A 22,840-nucleotide genomic window follows, 5' to 3' on the forward strand; every position below is an offset into this window, starting at 1 on the left:
AGTCACCTGGATTCCATAGACACATGACCATGAGGACTCAAGCCCTCCTCCCCATGTGCTCCCTTGTTTCAAATCAACCTGTGACTCATATTTGTAATTATTCAAATAAATAAAACTGTCACAGAGAGTCTGTCTTGAAACAGAAGCCAGTTAAGCCTGGCACAGATGGAATACTGAGATAATATTTTTCTCCAAAGACCTATTCTTTTTTGATCCAAGTATCTAGCGGCAGGTTTTTGGTAGAAGACTGAGTTTCCAAGTCAAGGCAGAATGAAGTCCTCTGCCACACTTGTAGTTTCCCGCACACACCACACTCTAGAGGGTCAAAGTAACACCCAGCTGCACAAACACTGCCAATAAACCAGCCGCCTGGAAAAAGATAAGACTATGGGCAGGTGTACGCAGCAAAGCAGAGGAAGGAGGGAGACAGAACACAGAAAGTGACTGCTTCCATTAAGTCACCATCCTGTCTGCCTTTCTCCTTCTGCCAATCCAAACTTCTTATTTTCTCTCTAGTGGCAAGATAACTGCATCCACCATCTTGTGTCCAGGGGAAATTTATTTCCATTCTGGTTTCACTTTCCTTGCCCACTGTGGCCTCAAGTCTCCAAGGCAGGTTTAAATCTACTTCCTGAAATGCAGAAAATGGTACTCACCTTCAAGTCTTTCCTTTTGCAAAATGAAGTGGCAGCAAGGTGCTACATAGCCCAATTCTAGAAGAAGGAAAACCTGTGTCCCAGTAAAAGGTTTGTGATCAGGCTCTCCAGAAGCCTGCCGGAACTGTATTTTCCTCTCATTTACATACATAATGAAGTCATTTCCAACCAACACCCTTAGGAGTTGAGGCCTAAGTCTTCTTTGAGGATATTACTCACTTACAGATTAACTACCTTGAGAAAGCCAACAAGCATGCAGAAGCTCCAAGTCAGGTTTTTTGCTCTGGTCCTATTTTGATCGTGGGGAAACCCTACCTGAGATCCTGATGCTGGGCTTTCATTTACATCTTCAGCTCTGCTTCCCCACTCTGCTGAAGAATGCCCTCTGTTAAGTTCTAAGCATTCAAAGAGTATTTACAAATCAGACACTATATATACTTGGTCTCATGAAGAAGTGTTCAGTGGGGCTGGGAAGGTGGCTCAGTGGTAGAGTGCTTGCCTCGCATGCATGAGGCCCTGGGTTCAATTCTTCAGCACCACATTAGCAGAAAAAACTGGAAGTGGCTCTGTGGCTCAAGTGGTAAGAGCACTAGCCTTGAGCTGAATAGCTGAGGGAGAGCCTAGGCTCAGAGTTCAGGCTCCACAACCAACCAAAAAAGAAAAATGGAAAAAAAAAACAAATAACTCTGACAATACCAGTGCAGACAAAGATGTAGAAGAATTAGACCTCTCTCTGGGAAACACAAAATGCCTCAGTCATGTGGTGACAGACTAATATCCTCCCAGAAATATTCTTCTGGTCCCTAGAACCTATGAATTATTCTATTATGTGGAAAAAGGCTTTGCAGATGGAAATAAGGCTCTTGGGATTTGGGGGGGAGGGAAGCCCCATGTTATCACAAGGGAGGTAGAAGAATTGGAGTCAGAATGAAGATATGTAGCAATCAAAGCAGATACTGGAGACAGAGAATCAAAGATGTTATATAGTTGCCCTGAAAAATGAAGGAAGAGCCATAAGCCAAGGAGTGCAAGAAACAGATTCTTGCCTACAGCGTTCAGAAAGCCTCTGTGGACCTCATTTTAGGACTTATAATATCCAGACTCAAAAGATAATTTATTTGCTGTAAGCCACTAAATTTGTGGTAATTTGTCATAGCAGCAAAAGTGAATGAATATGAGCCATGTGGTAAAATGGTTTGACAAAATCTGCTAAAGACAAACACATACTTATGACCAGGAAATTTTACTTCTAGGTATATATACGACAGAATGTGTTTGCATAGGCACCAAGATTCATATACAAGCATCGTGTTCATAGCAGCTTTGGGCGGGGTGGGGGGGAATAATCTAACTTCCCATCAGCAAGAGAATATAGATAGAATAAATTTTGATATCAGCTCACAATATAATGCTATGAAAAAAAAAAAAACAAATAAACCATCAGCACCTGTGACAGTAGGTATTTATCTTACAGACATAAGAGTGGGCAAAGAACACATTTGATGAGAAAGTTCTGGAAATGGATAGTGAGGCAGTAGCACAACCATAAGAATGCTACTGATGCCACTGAAATATATACTTAAAAGTATTATGCAAATGTAGCTTTTATGGTAAACAGATTTTGTTTTTATATGTATATAACATAACCATAATAAAAAGTATACACTACATTAATCTATTTGATAAAGTTTAAAGATAAGCAAAGCCAATCTCTAGGAAAAAAAAGTGAGAACAGTGGCTACCTTCAGAGGGTAATAAGTAGGAGACAGCAAGAGAGAGCTTTCTGGGTAGTAGAAATGTTTAATTTCTTGATCTAATGTTGAATTCCTTAGTTACATGAGTGTGTCATAAAATATTTATCACATTCTGGCTGGGAAGGTGGCTCAGTGGTAGAGTACTTGCCTAGCATTCATAAAGCCCTGGGTTCAATTCCTCAGTACCACATTCACAGAAAAGCTGAAAGTACTGCTGTGGCTCAAGTGGTTGAGTGCTAGCCTTGAGCAAAAGAAGCTCAGGGACAGAGCTCAGGCCCTGAGTTCAAGCCCCTAGATTGGCAAAAAACAAAGAAACACAAATTTATCACATTCTGTATTTAAGATTTGTGCAATTCAACTTCCAAATGCTAACCCCAATTTTATTTGCACACAGTTCACCTGCTTTAATATAATCAACACTGTAATAAAAAATGAAAGAGAAAGGGAAAAAAAAATACCAGAAGTATGTGTGTCAGGGAAAAATACTGAAGAATGAATAGGGTAAACAAATAGGACCACAGTAGACACAGAGGAAAAGAATATTGGTCCAACAGAACCTAGCCAAATGCAAGTGGTTGAAAATGTGCTGGACTCTAACAGCTAGTGCTCACTAGCTATACAAAGGAGGCTAGAGCCTGGCACCGATGGCTCACTCTTGTAATCCTAGCTACTCAGGAGGCTGAGATCTGAGGACTACAGTTCAAAGCCAGTCTGGGCAGGAAAGTTCATAAGACTCTTATTTCCAATAAACCACCAGAAAACTGGAAGTGGTGCTGTGGCTCAAGTGATAGAGCACTCAGCTTGAGCTGAAGAGCTCAGGGACAGCGCCCAGGTCCAGATTTCAAGCCCCACGACCAACAAAAAAAAAAAAAAAAGAAAGGAAGGAAGGAAGGAAGGAAGGAAGGAAGGGAGGAAGGAAGGAAGGAAAGAAGGAAGGAAGGAAAGAAAGAAGGGAGGGAGGGAGGGAGGGAGAGAGGGAGGGAGGGAGGGAGAGAAAGAGGCTGGACGGTCCAGCTTCATCCCACCAGCCTGGAAACCCCATTACCAGAAATTCAGACTGTAGGGGCGGGGAGAGTGCTTGCCTAGCATGCATGAAGCCCTGGGTTCGATTCCTCAGTACCATATAAACAGAAAAAACTGGAAGTGGCGCTGTGGCTCAAGTGGTAGAGTGCTAGCCTTGAGCAAAAAAAGCTCAGGGACAGTGCCCAGACCCCGAGTTCAAGCCTCAGGACTGGACAATAAAACCAAAAAGAAGAAAAAAGAAAAGAAAGAAATTTAGGCTGTATACTGTAGGAAGTGCACGGGAGACGTCAGAGGAGCTAACATCAAGAGTGGCATGATGGCGCGTGAAAGGGAAGGGTCAGAGGCCCCTAAGGCTCTCCCCATGCCGGACAGGTCCGAGATGCCAGGGTCAGACCTAAGGCATGGGCTAGAAAGAAAGCAGAGCCCTCAGCTTGGCTGTAATGGGGGTGGAAGACCTTCGAACTACATGGCTTTTGATCCCACCAGGAAAAGGAAAGAGCAGGCATATCTTTCTGTTTACGGGGCTGCAACATCAGAGCTGGAAAGCACCAGGAAGATCACCCCTTGCACTCTTTGATTTACAGACAAGCCGCTGCATTCACAGGGCCAATGCCCGAGGCCAGACTGTGAGGAGCAAGCTGGAACAAGAGCTGAAATTTATCCACTTTAGTGAGCACGTCCTAGAGAACAGATTAATTCAGCTATGGTGTGTCATGCCCCCAAATGCCCTCACCAACCTCATGTCCCCTGATGGGTCTTTTTTTTGGTCTGTCGTGGGGCTTGAACTCTGGGCCTGGGCACTGTTCCTCAGCTCTTCAGCTCAAGGCTAGCGCTCTACCACTGGAGCCACAGCGCCACGCTGATGGGATTCTCATAGTCCAGATTCCTGCCAATTAAACTTGCCAAACTTTTGCTGGAAAAGTTCTCCCTACAATTCACCTCAAAATTCTTTTTTTTTTGTCGGTCGTGGGGCTTGAACTCTGGGCCTGGGCGCTGTCCCTGTGCTCTTCAGCTCAAGGTGAACGCCCTACCACTTGAGCCACAGTGGCACTTCCGGTTTTTGAGTGGTTTATTGGAGATAGGAGTCTCACAGATGTTCCTGCCCTTGCTGGCTTTGAACCACAATCCTTAGATCTCAGCCTCCTGAGTAGCTAGGATTACAGGCGTGAGCCACCGGCGCCCAGCACCTCAAAATTCTTTTGTGTGTGGGTGTGCGGTTCCTGAAGCTTGAACTCAGGGCCTGAAGGCTGTTCTTGAGCTCTTTTGCTCAAGGCTAGTGCTCTACCACTTTTGAGCCACAGCACCACTTGCAGTTTTCAGGTGGTTAATTGGAGATAAGAGTCTCATGGACTTCCTGCCCAGGCTGGCTTTGAACCATGATCTTCAGATCTCAGCCTCCTGAGTAGCTAGGATTACAGGTGTGAGCCACCAGAACCTGGCTAAAAATATTGTTGTGTTTTTAATTTAAAAAGTTACAAAGTCAGGTGCTGGTAGGTCATGCTTGCAATTCTAGCTACTCACGAAGCTGAGATCTGAGGATGATGATTCAAAGCCAGCCCAGGTAGGAAAGTCCATGAGACTCTTATCTCCAGTTAATCATCAGAAAGCCAGGTGGAGCTGTGGCTCAAGTAGGAGAGCACTAGTTTTGAGCATAAAAGCTCAAGGACAGTACCTAGGGCCTCGGTTAAAGCCCCAGGACCAGCACACAAAACATTCACACAAGTAAATTTCAGTTTGTCCATTCTCCATAGTCACATGAAGCCAGTGGCTCCCAACAGTTTTGAACTAGAACATATCGATATTCATGGAGTATTCTACTGGACAGCACACTGTATCTTATGGTTCTAGTCTGCTTGAATTGATTATAAGTAACTATCACTCTAAACTTATCTTTACCTGCCAGAGAAGAAAGAATCCTTTAACTTTTTTTTTTTTTTTTTTCTGGTCTTGGGCCTTAAACTCTGGGCCTGGGTGCTGTCCCTCAGCAATTCAGCTCAAGGCTAGTGCTCTACCACTTGAGCCACAGCGCCACTTCCAGCTTTTTCTGCTTATGTGGTGCTGAGGAATCGAACCGAGGGCCTTATGCATGTGAGGCAAGCGCTCTACCACTGAGCCACTTTCCCAGCCTGAATCCTTTAACTTTTAAGGAATAAAGATAAAATTAGGTACCCCAAAGGATATTTGACATTCTTCAGTAGAAGCCACTGAATCTCATCAGGCTCCTCAGCTGAAACTGAGAGAAACCAAATAAAAGACAACTAAGAGCAATTAAAGCTGAGCAAGGCAGAGTAACACAGTCCATTTCTTTCCCTTGTTTTTCTATAAAAATAGTTAATTTCACCCAGAAGATTAGGGACATGTAGAAATTAATGGACCATAAATAAGAAGCCATTATTCTTTGGGAAATAAAAACTCATGACTGGTGAACATAAAATCAAGTGAAGTGGAAATTTAAGTGGGTGAGGAGGGGGGAAAAAGAACAGGAACACATTTCGCATTAAGAAAACTATAATTAGAATTACAAAGCTTTTTTTTTTTAAAGCTTTGGTCTGAAGACAAAACTAAACTTGCTTAAATAATATTTGTTATCTAGTTGATGAAAGTAATCACTGTTAAATTTTGTTCTTAACACTTACCTCTTCTGGGGGAAAATTACCAAAGTGCAGGAACACTTCCATGGAGGACTATAATATTTCACCACCAATTGTTACCAATGAATGCTGCCCAGGTAAACTGAGCACATATAGTTAATAAGGAAGAAAAAGATCAAAACCCAGTAAGAGGGGCTGGGAAGGTGGCTCAGTGGTAAAGCGCTTGCCTTGCATGCATGAGGCCCTGGGTTCGATTCTTCAGCACCACATAAGCAAAAAGAAAAAAAGCCGGAAGTGGCACTGTGGCTCAAGTGGTAGAGCGCTAGCCTTGAGCTGAAGAGCTGAGGGACAGCACCCAGGCCCAGAGTTCGGGCCCCACGACCGGACCCAAAAAAAAAAAAAAAAAAAAAGAAAACAAAACCCACTAAGAGGAGACACTAGCACACTGCACAATGCTGTTGCTCCCTCTTTCAGTGCAATACTAAAAATGCATTGCTAAGTGCTGAGGTGCAGGTTGTTTTAAAAACGAGCACAGCTGGGTGCCGGTGGCTCACACCTGTAATCCTAGCTACTCAGGAGGCTGAGATCTGAGGATCATGGCTCAAAGCCAGCCTGGGCAGGAAAGTCTACAAGACTCTTATCTCCAATAAACCACCAGAAAACTGGAAGTAGTGCTGTGGCTCAAGTAGTAGAGCGCTAGCCTTGAGCTGAAGAGCTGAGGGACAGTGCCCAGGCCCAGAGTTCAAGCCCCACTACTGACTAAATAAATAAATAAATAAAGCAAGCAAGCAAGCATTGGTTTTCCCAGTTTAAGGTTCTAATGGTGATTTCAAGATAATGGCACATGTGAGAGCATTATTTTGGGAGCATTATTTTGAAACCGGGATATAGCACTGCTTGATGAGGGCTTCAGGCGCCTGGAGAAAAGACTCCAGCTGCAAGGGCATGCCATGCCCCGCATTTATTAATTTCAGGTATGCACATATGTTCCCATCCTTTTGGAAGGGATTAAAGCTGTTGATAGAAAACACAGCCGAAATAAATAATATGGAGAGCTAGGAATATGGCTTAGTGTTAGAGTGCTTGCCTAGCATGCATGAAGCCCTGGGTTCAATTCCTCAGTACCACATGCACAGAAAAAGCCGCAAGTGGTGCTGTGGCTCAAGTGGTAGAGTCCTAGCCTTGAGTGAAAAGAAGCTCAGGGACAGTGCCCAGGCCCTGAGTTCAAGCCCCAGGACTGATAAACAAACAAACAAATAATGTGGAAAGAGAGTGAGAAAAGAAAAAAATGGCTACAGGAGTAGAAAAATGGAGCAGAGAAGCAAGTTGGTACACTATGTCTGCCACAGCAACCTGGACTCTGAGTTAGACTAAAGAACTCACCATCTCAAGATGAAGAAGACTAACTGTTCCAGGGACAACCTGGTCTGTCAGGGATCGGTCCCGAAGGTCCTGAAGTGGATTCTTGGTAACTGACCTTGCCTAGCAACACCGTTCCTAACCATGTTGGCTAACTAAACTTTAAAACAAAGGTAGCAAGGGGCTGGGAAGGTGGCTCAGTGATAGAGCGCTTGCCTTGCATGCATGAGGCCCTGGGTTCAATTCCCCAGCACCACATAAGCAAAAAGAAAAAAGCCGGAAGTGGCTCTGTGGCTCAAGTGGTAGAGTGCTAGCCTTGAGCTGAAGAGCTGAGGGACAGCACCCAGGCCCAGAGTTCAGGCCCCACAACTGGACCAAAAAAAAAAAACAAAGGTGGCAAAACCAGCCCCCCATACACTGGCATTGCCCAATGGTGTGGTCCCCAATTAGAGTATCTGTCAACATCAGCAGATCAGAATTAGCAGGCAGCTTAGGTAACAAGGCACCAGAAAGGTATGACACCAGCCCTGAGGGGAGATGACCAGATTAAGCCATACTGAACCCAGGACATCTCAACTCAGCATGTTAGATTCTTCAACAGGACTCCAACAAAGGACCTGTAGATCAGACCTGGTTACTAGGATTCTAGTCTCTCGTAGTCATAGTATCATAGTTTTTTTTTAAATACCATGTTTTCTCTCAAGATCAGCTTAACAATTGCCATGAAGTTAAGCCTACCTCATTTCCAGTCTGCCACGTCCCCTGTGTGAAGACTCCAGTAGTTCTAGTTGCAGACACTCCCCTTGCCCATGCAAGAGAAGTTTGAAGCAGCTTTTTTTCTTCAAGAGCCTGGGGATACAGGTCTGTTCTGCCTGACTGTACAGTACACCTCTCCATTTCCATGAGCCTCATCTATACAGAAGAAACCCAACCTGAACTCACTAACTGCAGCTTCATGTCATGCTTGATCAATAGTAGTGTTTCACTAAGATCATGGTTCAAAGCCAGCCTGGGCAGGAAAGTATGTGGGACTCTTATCTCCAATGAACTACCAAAAAAGTCAGAAGTGGAGCTGTAGCTCAAGTTGTAGAGCACTAGCCTTGAGGAGAAAAGTGCAGGGACATTGCCCAGGCCCAGAGTTCAAGCCCCAGAACCGACATGTACATACAAAACAACTTAAACTCTAGTGGGAAGCCCACTAGGAGTAAAGCCTAATTTGCCATTTACCGTGTGCCCATGAACAAATTACATGGTCCTTCTTAATTTCCATTTACTTATCCAGTGCAGAAGATACTGAAAAAAAAAGACCATTAACTCTTTACCAGTAAGTTTTTGCAGTTGGTGTATGTGCTACTCCTCATATCAGGAGTTGGAATCTACTTCCTCTTCCCTTGCATCTGTGCTGACTTTAGTTAGGACTCACTTTGATCACTGAATGTAGCAAAATGATAGTCTGGTACTCATTGGACACAGTGTTGAAAGTGAACTATGCAAGTTGTGGGTGGAGATGGGAGGGAAAAACAGGCAGAGAGTGAGGGAAGGAATGACTTTGCCCCAAAAGAAATGTACTCTAATATGCACGCAACAACGGAGGGAAGCCAGGAGGAGGATCAGAATAAGACGGAGCAGCTTACACTAAGCAAAAGGAAAGAAATGTAAACATCACCTGATGTGAAAAAAAACTTGTATTGTCAGATCTCATAGAATTCATAAACTGTATAGACCATGATAATGACAATTTGCCTTGTGAAGGTTAAAATGTGTGTGTGACTTTAACAAAGTATCACTTCCACAAGAGTGTGAAGTATGTGAAATTTATGTAATCACCTAATCCCAATTAAAGAAAAAAAATGAGAGAAGGGATGGGTTAGGAGAGATGGGTGACAATGTTGTCAGACACTTTGTATTCATATACTGTTTTGTAGAATGGGAACTTCTTTGTACAACTACTTAAAGATAATAATAATAAAAAAAGAAATAAAAAAGAAATATACTCTACCTGACGTATGTAACTGTAACCCCTTTGTATATCACCTTTATAATAACAATATTTTTTTAAAGTATTACTCTTATCTCCAATTAACTACCAGAAAACCAGAAGTGGAGCTGTGGCTCAAAGTGGTAGAGCATTAGCCGTGGGCAGAAACAGCTCAGGGACAGAGCCAAAGCCCTGAATTCAACCCCCACAACCACCAAAAAACAAAACAGAAAAAAAATAAACAAACTGGGAACTGTGTTCCCTCACTCCTGAAGCATAGCTGTGCGCCAGGCTGTTAGATATTCCAACACACTGGACAATGTTTACACACCTGGGAATTAAGAAGCCATCTTGGACATTTTGACCCCTGCTAAGTATCCAGTTAAGTGGTGTGGCAGTCCAAGTGGAAGTGAAGACCTGCTCAACTCAGAAAAACTGTGAAAAATAGGTTGTAGAGTAATTTTTTAGAGTGATAAATAACTGAAACTTTTTTTTGCCAGTCTTGGGGCTTGAACTCAGGGCCTGGGCATTGTCCCTGAGCTTCTTTTGCTCAAGGCTAGCACTACCACTTGAGCCACAGCACCACTTCCAGCTTTTACTGTTTATATGATACTGAGGAATTGAACCCAGGGCTTCATGAATGCTAGGCAAGCAATTTACCACTAAGCTACATTCCCAGCCCTGAAACATTAGTCAAGTGAGTATAAAAACAATATTAAGAGCCTGGAGCAGATAGCGAGCCTGGAGCAGATAGCCTACACCTGTAATCCTAGCTACTCAAGAGGCTGAGATCTGAGGATCACGGGTCAAAGCCAGCCTGGGCAGGAAAAGTCCTTGAGACTCTTATCTCCAATAAGCCACCAGAATACCAGAAGTAGCCCTGTGGATCAAGTGGTAGAGCAATCGCCTTAAGCTGAAGAGCTGAGGGACAGTACGCAGGCCCAGAGTTCAAGCCCCATGACCAACCAAAAAAAAAAAAAAAGTTAATAAAGAGAGGAGAATGGAGGTGGGGGAAAATTCAGACAAGAATCCAATGTATAGCCACAAAATTAAGAAGAGGGAAGGGGTAGGTAGGAGAGGAGGCATGGATGAGAATGTTGAAGGAGGTGATCAAGATGCACTGTGTTCATAAACTGCTTTGTTAAATGGCAAGTCCTTTGTAGAACTACCTAAAGATAATAAAAAGAAAAAAATAACAAGGAAGAAAGTTCCTAAGCAAGAAAGTTCCTAAGCAAGAAGAAAACAAATACTTCCCAACAGAAAAGTAGGTCAGGATTGGCACAAACTGACCTCAGAAGCACTGCGGGGGAATCCAGAGGCCCAGTCCGCTCAGAGCCTCAGATGCGGAGCCAGTAAGCACCATTTTCCTTGGGGCCACCTTAGATCTGTAGAACCCAGGGAACAATCCCTCCCTGAGGCGCAATGTCCCAAGGGTATGTCCCCACAATTACCTCCTCTTCTTCCCGCTTTTCCTAACAGGCTAGAGGAGAGGGCCAAGGGAAGTTTTCAAATCCAAAGCTAACCCAATTCACAAATGCCCTCCAGCAAACTAGGCAGTATTATCATATCTCATTAAATCCTCCCAACAAAGCCCACTTTACCAAAGTCTCCCCAAAATCCATCCCTACTTTTTCCCCCAGTCCTTGAACTCAGGGCTTGAACTCAAGGCCAGGGCACTGTCCCTGAGCTTTTTGCTCAAGGCTAGTGTTCTACCACTTGAGCCACTGAACTACTTCTGGCTTTTTCTGTGTATGTGGTGCTGGGGAATCGAACCCATGCATGCTAGGCAAGCACTCTACCACTAAGCCACATTCCCAGTCCATCCCTATTTTTTACCTTACCCAAATCAACCTTGTAAACTGTTTTGTTATTCAATTAATGTATTCCCTGCAGAAGATGTTTATTTGTGCATGCCTGAACTGGGGCTTAAACTTAGGGGCTTTCTGATGACTAATTCGATGAGTGTTACAACTTTTCTGACTTTTCTTGGAGGGCTGGCTTCAAACCTTCATCTGCAGATCTCAGCCCCTGAGTAGCTAGGATTAAAGGTGTGTGAATCAACAGTGCCCAACTGAACTGTTCTTTAAAAAAGAAAAAAAAATCTAATCCCTACAAACCTGGTATGATGCCTCATGCCTGTAATCCTCAGGAGGCTGAGGTTGGGAGGATCACAATTTGAGAGCAGCTCAGGCAAAACAAAAATCCTCAACACTTTTTTCTCAACCATTTTTTGAGTGGTGGTAAGACCCAGTCACCCTTGCTCAGTGGGAGACTGAGATCAGGATGATAAAGGTTTTAGGCCAGTTTAGGGGGAAAAAAGTTCATGAGACTCCATCTAACAAAAGAAGCTGAGTATGGTGGTGCAAACTTGTCATCCTAGCTTTAACAGGAAACATAAAATAGAAGGACTGATGGTCTAGGCAAGAGCCCCAGGCAAAAAGTGAGATCCTATCTCAAAATAACCAAAACAAGAGGGGGTCTGGAGGCTGACTCCCCATGATACAATGCCCTAAATTCAAACTACCACAAGAAAGACAAAACCTCTGTAACCCTTGTGGAAGGTAGAGGAAGAAGGTCAGAAGTCGAAATGACAGCATTGGGGGGGAGGTGTAGCTTAGTAATAGTTCACGCTCATCAGTAGAAATGACAAGTGTTGGGGCTCAGGTAGACCACCTCAAAATATGGTAGGAAACCAGAATATGCCACTCCAAAATAGATGTGTTTGGCATATTTTACACTCATTATTCTGGGAAACTGAAACGGCAGGAGAAACTCTGAAAACTGTCATTCTGTGGAAGAAATGTACATATATATGAAATTTATATTGATTAGAGTATGTATATCAAGAAGTGGGCTGCTCAAGACAACTTTTCTTACCTGACATTTTATTTGCATAACAAGCCAAACTTTATTCACCTTGTTTCCTCTCCTCACCCTCCTATAAATTCTGCACTCCCCCCTCCCCCCCCCCCCATGCCACAAGTCCCAAGCCTCTACTCTTTTCTGTAGCTCAGGAATTTATTTAAACTTCAATCACCTGAATCTTTTATTTTTCAGGTCGCCTATTTTGAAGACTCCTGTGCAGGCACATGTAATTAAATGTGATTTTTCTCCTGATAATCTCGTTTGGTTGTTGATGTTATTTTGGTGGTACTAGAGTTTGAACTCAGGGCCTCAAGCTTTCTAGGCAGGTGCTCTACTGATTAATCATGCTTCCAGCCCTCTTTGTGCTGGTTATTCTTTTTTCTTCTATGCTGATACTGGGGCTAGAACTCAGGGCCTCGTGCTCTTACTTAGCTTGTTTTGATCACTCTTTAAGGACATTAGACATAAATAAGCACACACAAGCTGAACATGTGCTTCTTAGATCCAAGCAGACAGAAATAATCAATAAAAATATCTCAGAATTAAACAGCGTCATTGACCAAAGGGACTTCACAGACATCTAGAGTATTTATTTTATCCAACAGCAGCAGAATACACATTCTTCTTAGCAGTCCATTGAACTTTCTGCAAAACAGATCATATTTTAATCCATACAAGTAAATCTTGCCAGGTGCCTATGGTTCATGCCTATAATCTTCTTTATTCAGAAGGCTGACATCTGAGGATCACGGTTCAAAACCAGCTCAGGCAGCAAAGTTCTTGAGACTCTTATCTCCAGTTAATCATCAAAAAACTGGAAGTGGGGCTGTGGCTCAAATCATAGAGTGCTAGCCTTGAGCACAAAATCTCAGGAACAGAGCCCAGGCCTGAGTTCAAGACCCAAGACCAGCATGCACATGCATGCACACCCACCCCACCCCCAAACACACACATCTGAACAGAGAAAAAATTTGAAATAATTTCCTGTATCCTCATATATCATAATGGAATAAAACTTGAATTCAATGGTAAAAGAAACTTCTGAAACTACATAAATATATGTAGATAAAAAAATACATTTTGGGTGGTAATAGGATTGAAGCTCAAGAACCCTGAGCCATACCTTCAAGCCCAGCAAGATTTTTTTAATTTAGCTTAATATAATTTAATTTTTGTCAGTACTAAAATTTGAACTTAGGACCTTGAGCTTGATCAGCTTGCTTGCTCAGTTGGAGCTCTACCACTTGAGCCACATCTCTAGCCTGGCTTTTGGGTGCTTAATTGGAGATAGAATCGTGAGGACCTTTCTTTTGGAGCTGGCTCTGAACCATGATCTGCCAAGTCTGAGCCTTCTGAGTAGCTAGGATTACAGGTATGAGCCACTGGCACCTGGTCCAATCATATACTTTTAAATCATCAGTGGATCATTGAAGAAATCTGGAAAGAAATGCACACATCGTAAACACTATAAAGAATAGTACATTATTTCTATCCCAGGAGTAAGTAAAAGGGATGAAAGAAAGCATTGCTGGTGGTAGATAATGAGGAAAAAGCACAGGATTTCAATGCGGGAGAAACCTGTTGCTAGAGGAATCAACCAAAGTCTTTCCCTTGCTATCTTTTATAACAGCTCCCAGGAAAAGCATTTATCCACTTATATCTCCCAAATATGCCAACTAACATGACAGGGCATTGCCACAGAGTCTCAGACCTTTCTGTCTTCTACAGCTCCTCCCCTCCCCCCCATCACTCAGTAATCACTGAGGAACAATGGTTGATCCTCTAGAAACTCAAGTTAATTAAGAATGAATTCTAAAATAGTAAAGCCTTGACACATGGTTTTATGAAATATCACATGCACACACATACACACACACTTTTTTTCTGCAGTGCTAGGAATTAAATCTAGGGTTTCTTACATGCTAGCAAGCACTCTACCACTGAGCCCAAGACTAGATTATAATAAGACTCAAGAATCAAGATTTTTTTTGAAGATGACATTTGCTAAGTACCTGGCCCAATCAGCCACAAAAGAATGCACAATGATACCAACCTGGCATTTCAGTTTTACAACACTAATATTAATGTATAAATAAGTTTAACACTTGAAACTTTCACATAACATGTATTTCCATTATTTCTAATTTCAAATATAGGAAAATAGCTTTAAACTATCATTATTATCATGTAGTATATTAAATTATTCTTATAACAAAAATCCCCCTTAGCTGGGACCAGCTTAAAGTCTTCCAGCCTAGACTATGGCTACAAAGGAAGACCCTGTCACAAAAAAAAAAGTAACTTAAGCAGGGAGCTGAGAAGGTGGCTCAGTGGTAGAGTGCTTCCCTTGCATGCATGAGTCCCTGGGTTTGATTCTTCAGCACCACATAAGCAGAAAAAGCCAGAAGTGGCAATGTGGCTCAAGTGGTAGAGTGCTAGCCTTGAGCTGAAGAGCTGAGGGACAGGGCCCAGGCCTAGAGTTCAGGCCCCACGACCGGCAAAAATTTAAAAAAAAAAAAAAAACTTAAGCAAAGATTTCCCTTAAGTTTCTTTAAATAAATTAAAATACAAGATAAACTGAAGAGCCAATCATTCAGCCCCACCTCACCTCTCATTAGTACAATAGAACATCTAAATTCTTTAACTTTTCACCAAATACAAATGCAAACTCACAACCACCTCTTTCTAATGTTTTTTTTTAATTTATCCTTTTAAAGTCACACACACCTTTTAATCTTCACAATGACAGTCATCATCTTAATCTACATTGCTTATGAAGTCTGACCTTTAACAATAAAACTATTTTTTTTACAAATCGGACTATATGTACATTTCTTTCCTTTTACTTAGTATTAACTGCTCCCTCTTTCTCTCATTCCTCTTTCCAATGTTTTTTAAAAAATATTTTATTGATATTATAAATGTGATGTTCAGAGGCATTACTTTCATAAGTGTTTCCAATGTTTTATTCTCAAGGTCCACTCTGGCAGGAAGGCTCAGTTCTGGTGGGTGGATTTCTAGGTTCTTACTTGCCAGATGTCAAAGGATGAAAATAGAAGCACACATTTAAAAGATATTTATATCACGACCCTGGGATACTTACTAAGCTCTGCATTGAATAAAAAACATCATAACAATGCAAACTGGGATTGGCACTGGTGACTCCTGTTCAGAATCCTCCCTCCTCAGGAGGCTGAGACCTGTAAGATGGAGGTTCAAAGCCAGCCCCATTAACCAACAAAATGCCGGAATGGAGGCATGGCTCAAGTGGTAGAGCGCCATAGGTGAGCTGGAAAAACAATCCAGCAAGCCTGCCCATCCAGTGTGCCCATCAAGCATGAGACCCTGAGTGCACACACCTGCTTACCTGCACAGGCACATACACACACACACACACACACACACACACACACACACACACACACACACACACACACACACACACACACACACACACACACACACACACACACACACACACACACCCGAGAAATGCAAACTGGAAGTGATTTAAACCAAACAGAAAACACTGTCCCAACCCCACCCTCAACTGTGTTTTTAAAAACATTTCCAAGCCTAGCATGTCAGCCAGAAGCTCATGACCCTGTCTTTTGAGGGTTTGTTTTTCTATTTTTTTGCCTTACTGGGATTGAACCTAGGAACTTGGGCTAAGCAGGTCTGGAGCTGGAGCCACACCCCCAGCCCCAAAATTTTCTTTATCCCCTCTCCCTCCCCTTCCCCCCCCCCCCCCCCCCCCGTCCATTTTACATAAAACCGCTCACACATGGGCTATGTAAGCATTCCTCAAATCATATGAAGAGTTGGTCGATATTTAGACTGCGGTTAGGAAAAATTGTTCTAAAATAGCTGACATTATTAACTTAAAAATTAAAAAAAGGTGCTGCCACGGGGAAAAAAATAGCACGAAATCAGTTTCCACGTTGCTTACACCCCTGCACTACCTGCAATCACTTTACAGATTAGTCCCAGCGGACGCGACGCCCGTCAAATTCTGCCCAACGTTCTCACGATCTCCCCGCTGCGACACCGATCTACGAGACCAGCCCCCCATCAGCTCCGGACGACAGCCACGCGGGCTTCAGGAAGCCGCAGTTCAAGGCCCGACACCTGAGCGGCGGAATGCACTCAGCCCCGGCGTGTTGGGCGCAGGGGGAGGGCCGCAGCCCGGAGCCCGCGAATCCCACCCCCCCCCCCTCCTGCTAGGTAGGCAACCCCGGGCTGGCTCCCCCGCAGAGCCCCTGCGACGGGAAAGAAGCGCAACGCTGGGACACCTTGGCCGGGGGGCTGCAGTTAGGGCTCGTGCGCATTTTCCAGGACGTGGAGAGGGCGAACGCGCAAACCCAGCCAACGCTCTCGAGTTGGCTCCATCCACCTAAGATTTCCCCTCCATCGACCTCAGACTCCCCTGTATCCACCTCACATTCCCCTCTCTACCTCAGAGCCGCCCCCCATTCTACCTTGTACCCCACCCCCACCTCCAGCCATACGGGGGCCAGCACCCCAGAATTTCCTTGGGCACCAAGCATGGGCCCCAAACACACTTGTTACCCACCCTCAACACCCACAAGGACATCCACTCACCCTGCCACCTCAGGAAGGAACCTTGCCACCCGCAGACAGGGTGCGGCCTCAGGACCTCGCTCCCAGTTGACCCCTAAGGGGCAAAGGCGTTCATCTAAGCTCTGCGCCACCCCTTCCCATCCCCTCCCCCCGCACTTTATAACCTGTGCCAGGCGCAGCCCGCCCCTTTCCCCGGGGGGTGGGGGTGGGGGTTCCGAAGCCATCTCCGGCACTTGGAGGTTTTTTTTTGTTTTGTTTTGTTTTTACCTGCAGGCCTGATATTGTATGGTGGCAAAGTCCGCACGGAGACTGACTCGGCTAATTTCCCGGAGAGCAGAGCGCCTCGAGTAGCCCCTTCAGCCCGGGATCCCGCTCTAGAACTGCTGCTGCGCTCCATCGGGATGCGCCGGCCGCACAGGCGCACTACCCAAACCTCCGCGCTGCACTGGACTCGTGTGTGTCCGCATGCGCAAGCGTCTTCACTCCGGGAGCGCGGTTCTCACCCAGGTCCCGCATGCCGCGCCGGACCCTCGCGCACCCGCACGCGCATTCTCATACTGAGCGCGCACGCGCACACTGTGCACAGCTTCTCACACAACATGCCTATCATCTGCCTTGGTTCTCACGCATTGGGTACATGGAATGCACATGTAATATATGTAGTTTGTACTGCACATATTAGTACACAGGTCCTTACACATGATCGAACAAACAGTGCATGGACCCGCCAAACCTCGGCACGCACGTAACACGCACAATTCTTCCTGCCGTGTGTACACATAGCAAGCACACACTACATACAGACAGGACCTACATACACTCATAGCGTGTAATGATGTAGGGTGTGGTTTCTCACAGTGGCCATACACACACCTTGGTGTGTGAGCATAGTGCATACACATGTGTGCGTGTCCATGTTTACACACTGGGGTGTGGAAGTGTAAACTTAATCTGTTCTAGATATAGTTTCAGGCGAGGTCTTCAGATGTGGGCGCCCCGGTGCCAGTGCCGCAATGCGTACAGACACCAGCTCTGGGTATAGTTCCTGGCCAGGTCCTTAGGTGGGAGCCACTCAGGCTGTCATGAGACCTATCCTCCAAGCACAATTAAGTTCCAGTGATTGACTAGCAGCGTTTAGGGAGCACCCCTCCTCCACGCTCTTTGCTCATCTCAGGCGGTCGATCACTCAGGACAGACTCCAGCAATGCTATCAAGGAAAGCCAAGATGGCCTTCTAACTATGCTCCACTTCCCATCCCTCTCCCCTGCCTAAAATATGTACTGTTCCGCATCTCAACAAAGGACAACCTTTGGAAAGACATGTAGAAGCAACTGGTAAGTGTATTGCTTCACAAGTGAGGTCAGAGGATAGGGGAAGTATTTCTATTGGACCTCCTTTTATTCCTGTCACACACATTTATTACGTCTCTTTGAAAGTATGAAATGGCCGTGGGTGTAACCCAATGACAAGAGTGCTCATCTGACATGCATGAGGCACAGAGTTCAATCCTCACCACAACAGAGCAACAAAAAAAACCATATCAAAAAAAGACATCTTTCCAGGGGCAGCTCAAGCCTCTAGGCAGTAACAACCTAGGCATAGCCTGCCATGTGATAGTCCTCCTCAGAGCCCCAGGGCACACATCTTTTGGGTTGTTGTTCCTGGAGGATGATCAGCCTGGAGGTTTTATTCTAACTCTTGAGGTGTAAGACCTGGCTAAAAATGACCATAAAGCCCGGCATAGGGGACTCATGCTCTAATCCTAGCTGCTTAGAGGCAAGCCATGACTTAGCAGGAAGCAAGACTTTATCTGAAAAATGACCAGCAAAAGTCAGTATGGAGGCCTGGCTCAGCGGTAAGAGCTCCTGTCTGGCAAGCATAAGAATCTGAGTTCAGGATGGGGTGGGTACCTGTAGCAACTATTCAGGAGTTGCAAATCTGAGGCAAAAGTGGCTGAATTTTGGGTATATCTACATTATTCTGAGGATGCTTCAGGGAGAGGAGGGATAAAGAAAGATGGGGATGAATGTTGAAATATATGACAACTATGTAACAGGGAAAGAGAAAGCATTAAAGGCCTCATCTGATCAAAATATAGTATATGAACATGAGATAGCATAGTGAAACCCCTTGGTACAACTGATACACATTAAAAAAATGAGGGGCTGGGAATGTGGCTCAGTGGTAGAGTGCTTGCCTTGCATGCATGAGGCCCTGGGTTCGATTCCTTAGCACCACATAAGCAAAAAGAAAAAAGCCGGAAGTGGCGCTGTGGCTCAAGTGGTAGAGTGCTAGCCTTGAGCTGAAGAGCTGAGGGACAGCGCCCAGGCCCAGAGTTCAGGCCCCACGACCTGACCCCCCCCCAAAAAAAATAATGACAAGAGCTGGGGACCTGTGGCTCATGCTTATAGTCCTAGCTACTCAAGAGGCTGAGATCTGAGGATTGTGGTTCAAAATTATCCTGGTGAGGCAAATCCATGAGATTCTTATCTGCAATTAACCACCAAAGAGCTAGAAGCAGTGGCTTAAGTGTTAAGAGCACCAGCCATGAGCAAAGCTACTAATGATCTACACCCAGACTCAAGCCCCAGTACTTGCACAAAAAAGACAAAAAAATGGTGAGCAAGTTGAGCCAGGTGATGTTAGTGACCCAGGAGGCTGAGATCTGTATTCCAAGCCAGTATCAGCAGATAAATTCAAGACTCTTAAATCCAATTCACCAGCAAAAAGCTGGAAGTAGAGGTATGGCTCACAAGGTAGAGTGACAGACATGAGCAACATGAGCCTTGTGAAAGCAGGGGGGAAGCATTGGGAGAGGGTAAGGCCTAGGAGTTCAGGTTCCAGTACCGGTACACACACGTACATATGTACACATACACGTATACAGTCATTACTTGGTACCAAAATGTCTTAATAGGCATGGCAACTTGATATCATTCTGAAAAATTGAATTACTACCAGAAAATGTCTTCTTTGGCACAAATCTACTTGCTGAGAAAAATAACCACATGTTTGGAATATGATTTAATGAGCCCATTCACATCAAATAACCAAAACCAGGCAAAAAGAAAAAGAAACATAACATATGCCTCTTCCCTCAAATCACATTGTTTTAAAAAAATCAAAATTTCAGAACAGAATCACTACGAACGAGTTTAATTCAAGTATTTGTTTGCAAAAATTCAATTGTGTACATTGTTGAAAGTTGTTCCATATTTTATTTTCTAATTGCAGTAGTTTGCATCTGATTTCTTTACAATATTCCACAAGATGGGAAAGGAAACCCTCAAACCAGCCAGTACTATTTGTCATTAATCTACACTAAAAACGACACATTAGAGACTTCCGATGAAATACTCCCCATAGCCATCAAAATTAGTAATTATAAACTTTCTCTAATGAAATATAGAGCAGTTGGTATTCTATAAAATATCTTCAAGCAATTTTTGAGACTTCCATCTGTTAGTCTTAAGTTGGTAGCAAGTATATTAACTATTGTGTCCACATGAGTACAAATATATATTCTACATGTTGTAGGATAGAAGTCAACTGCAAGCAAAAGATAAGGTAAATGGTGACTACAGAGGACATGCACTTTCTCTTAATAGCCCTCGCCAAAAGCCAAGAGGCAGACGCTGCTCTAAGTGTTACACATACCAACATCTACCTTATTAATCCTTCCAACAATTCTGTGCAACAGATATTGTTTTCAGCATCCCTGCCTTAAGGATGAGGGGCATCAAGTTGAAACAAACCAGAGAAGGTGCAAGTGGTGACAGAGTGGAAGTTAGGGTGCAGGTTATATAACCTCAGCCAGGGCCCCCTACTTGCCCCTTTCTCACACCTTGCCTCATAAGTTCCTGGAGGGTGTGTGTGCATTCAATACACTTTCCATACCACTCAAACTAGTATTTTTCCATACTATACCTACACTGAAGTCAGATTATTATTTATTTGTCGGCCATGGGGCCTGAACTGTGGGCCTGGGCACTGTCCCTCAGCTCTTCAACTCAAGGCAAGTGCTCTACCACTTGAGCCAAAGCGCCACTTCCAGCTTTTTCTGCTTATGTGGTGCTGAGGAATTGAACCCAGGGCCTACGTGTGCAAGGCAAGCGCTCTACCACTGAGCCACATTTCTAGCCCCTGAAGTCAGATTATTCTTGTCTGAATAGGAAGAAGAAAAACAAAGATTAAAACAAGAACAATTGTAGTACTGTTTGCAAAATTCATGGGAGTTCTAACAGTATAAATGAAACTTATCCTCACTAAGCAGGATAGATAAGCATCTCATATCAATACAAATTCCTTCCATCTTTATGACAACACACAAAAAATCTTTAATTCTGACACATTAATCATTGAGTCACTGTCAATACTGGATATCATTAAATCTGTACAAAATACAAATGAAGTGGAAATCTAGCTAGGTATTCTATTCAAAACATGCATTTACCTATTTGATTGCTCAATTACCCTGCAGTCAATACTAATAGTTTATACCTATTCATAACTTAATGTTTATGTGAAACATACAATATTAAGTTTGATTACAAGTCATTTTTAGCTATTACTTACAGTCACAATTCCACAGATATGAAAAGTAATAGATCAATGAGTACTTTTCAATAAAATATAGAACTTTCCATCACACATAATTTCCACACTCCTAAAATGGGCTCTTTAATAGCTTGATGTCCAAAAAAGATTTAACAACTAAACCTTGGCAAGTCTTTCCTTTTGCCAGTCTTGGGGCTTGAACTCAGGGCTTCAGCAGTCCTTGAGTGTCTTTGCTCAGGGCTAGCACTCTACCACTTGAGCCACAGCGCTATTCCTGGCTTTTTCTGTTTATGTGGTATTGAGAAATTGAACCCAGGGCTTCATGCATGCTAGGCAAGCACTCTTACCACTAAGCCACATTTCCAGCCCTGGCAACATTATATAATGTTTGGTTTGACTTAGCCACTTTAGTTAACACTACATGTATATAATCTAACTAGAAGTAGAATAAAGATACAACCCTATCAAATATTTTTGTTTAGGTGGTGCTAAGGATTAGAAATAGGGCTTTGCACAAGCTTATTAATTAGTAAAAGACCACACACATTTAGCAGTAAAAAGCACTTTTAGATCTCATTTATTTTCTCTCTGGGTATTAGCTTAACTTTCAGAGGTGGTTTTTTTTTTTTTTTTTTTTTTTTTGCTAAGAGCCATTTAGATATTTGTAATATCATTTGAGAGCTATACAAAATTATCATGGCAGTCCACCATGGGTAGCTGTGAGAAGCATTACCAGTATGTTCCCACATATACCAAATGATTTCGAAGGCTTTATTGCATGGCCTGAAGGACTGGGCATTCTCCACCACAGACTAGTCTTGCATTATAGGAATACAAAGCATTCCCCAAAGCAAAGTTTTCTTGAGGACTAATTTTTCCAAGTAGCATTTTATATGTGCTATATTACCTTAACATTTTTTTCTTTCTGCAAGTCTTGGGTCTTATATTCAGGGCCTAGGATATCCCTGAGTTTTGCTCAAGGCTAGTGCTTTGCCACTTGAGTCACAGCTCCACTTCCAGCTATTGGTGGCTAACTGGAGCTAATAGTCTCATGAATTTTCCTATCCAGGCTGACTTTAGACCATGATCCTCAGATCTGTATCTACAGAGTAGCTAGGATTGTAGGCACGTGATACTGATGAACAGCCCTACCTTAACATTTTAAATCATGAGTTGATTTTCCAGGATACACCAGCATGGACTGCACTGTTACTATCTAGACATAAAAACATTAACCACTGTGGATACATGACTTGGAGTCCTAAGTTATAAATTTAAAAAAATCCTTAAACTCCTTCGTTAGGGGAGTTAAGTAGTAAAACCAACTTTTGAGTTATACAATTCCACTTGGAATTGTATAATATATGCAGAGTCCCCTCATTACAAAATATCATGGAAGGATCAGGATATAGACACACTGCAAAGTTCCTCTTATACAGGAGCCTTGATACCTTAGATTTAGAGTACTTATGAAGA

General features: G+C 43.5%; 1 protein-coding gene across 4 annotated transcripts in view; it reads right to left on the reverse strand.

The window, feature by feature from the left end:
• The window catches only part of Map7d2 (MAP7 domain containing 2), a 94,424-nt gene extending 77,252 nt beyond the window's left edge, over positions 1-17,172 (reverse strand). For 3 of the 4 annotated variants that reach the window (XM_042670516.1, XM_042670520.1, XM_042670518.1), the window contains exon 1: positions 657-726. The gene's annotated coding sequence lies outside the window, so the exon portion shown is untranslated. Of the gene's footprint in view, positions 1-656; positions 727-17,074 lie in introns of those variants that run through there. The other variant, XM_042670517.1, reaches the window with a different exon arrangement.
• Between the last annotated feature and the right edge of the window lie 5,668 nt (positions 17,173-22,840).

This window comes from Dipodomys spectabilis, unplaced genomic scaffold (assembly GCF_019054845.1).
Source record: "Dipodomys spectabilis isolate Male_0828 unplaced genomic scaffold, ASM1905484v1 ptg000564l, whole genome shotgun sequence".
Lineage (NCBI taxonomy): Eukaryota > Metazoa > Chordata > Mammalia > Rodentia > Heteromyidae > Dipodomys > Dipodomys spectabilis.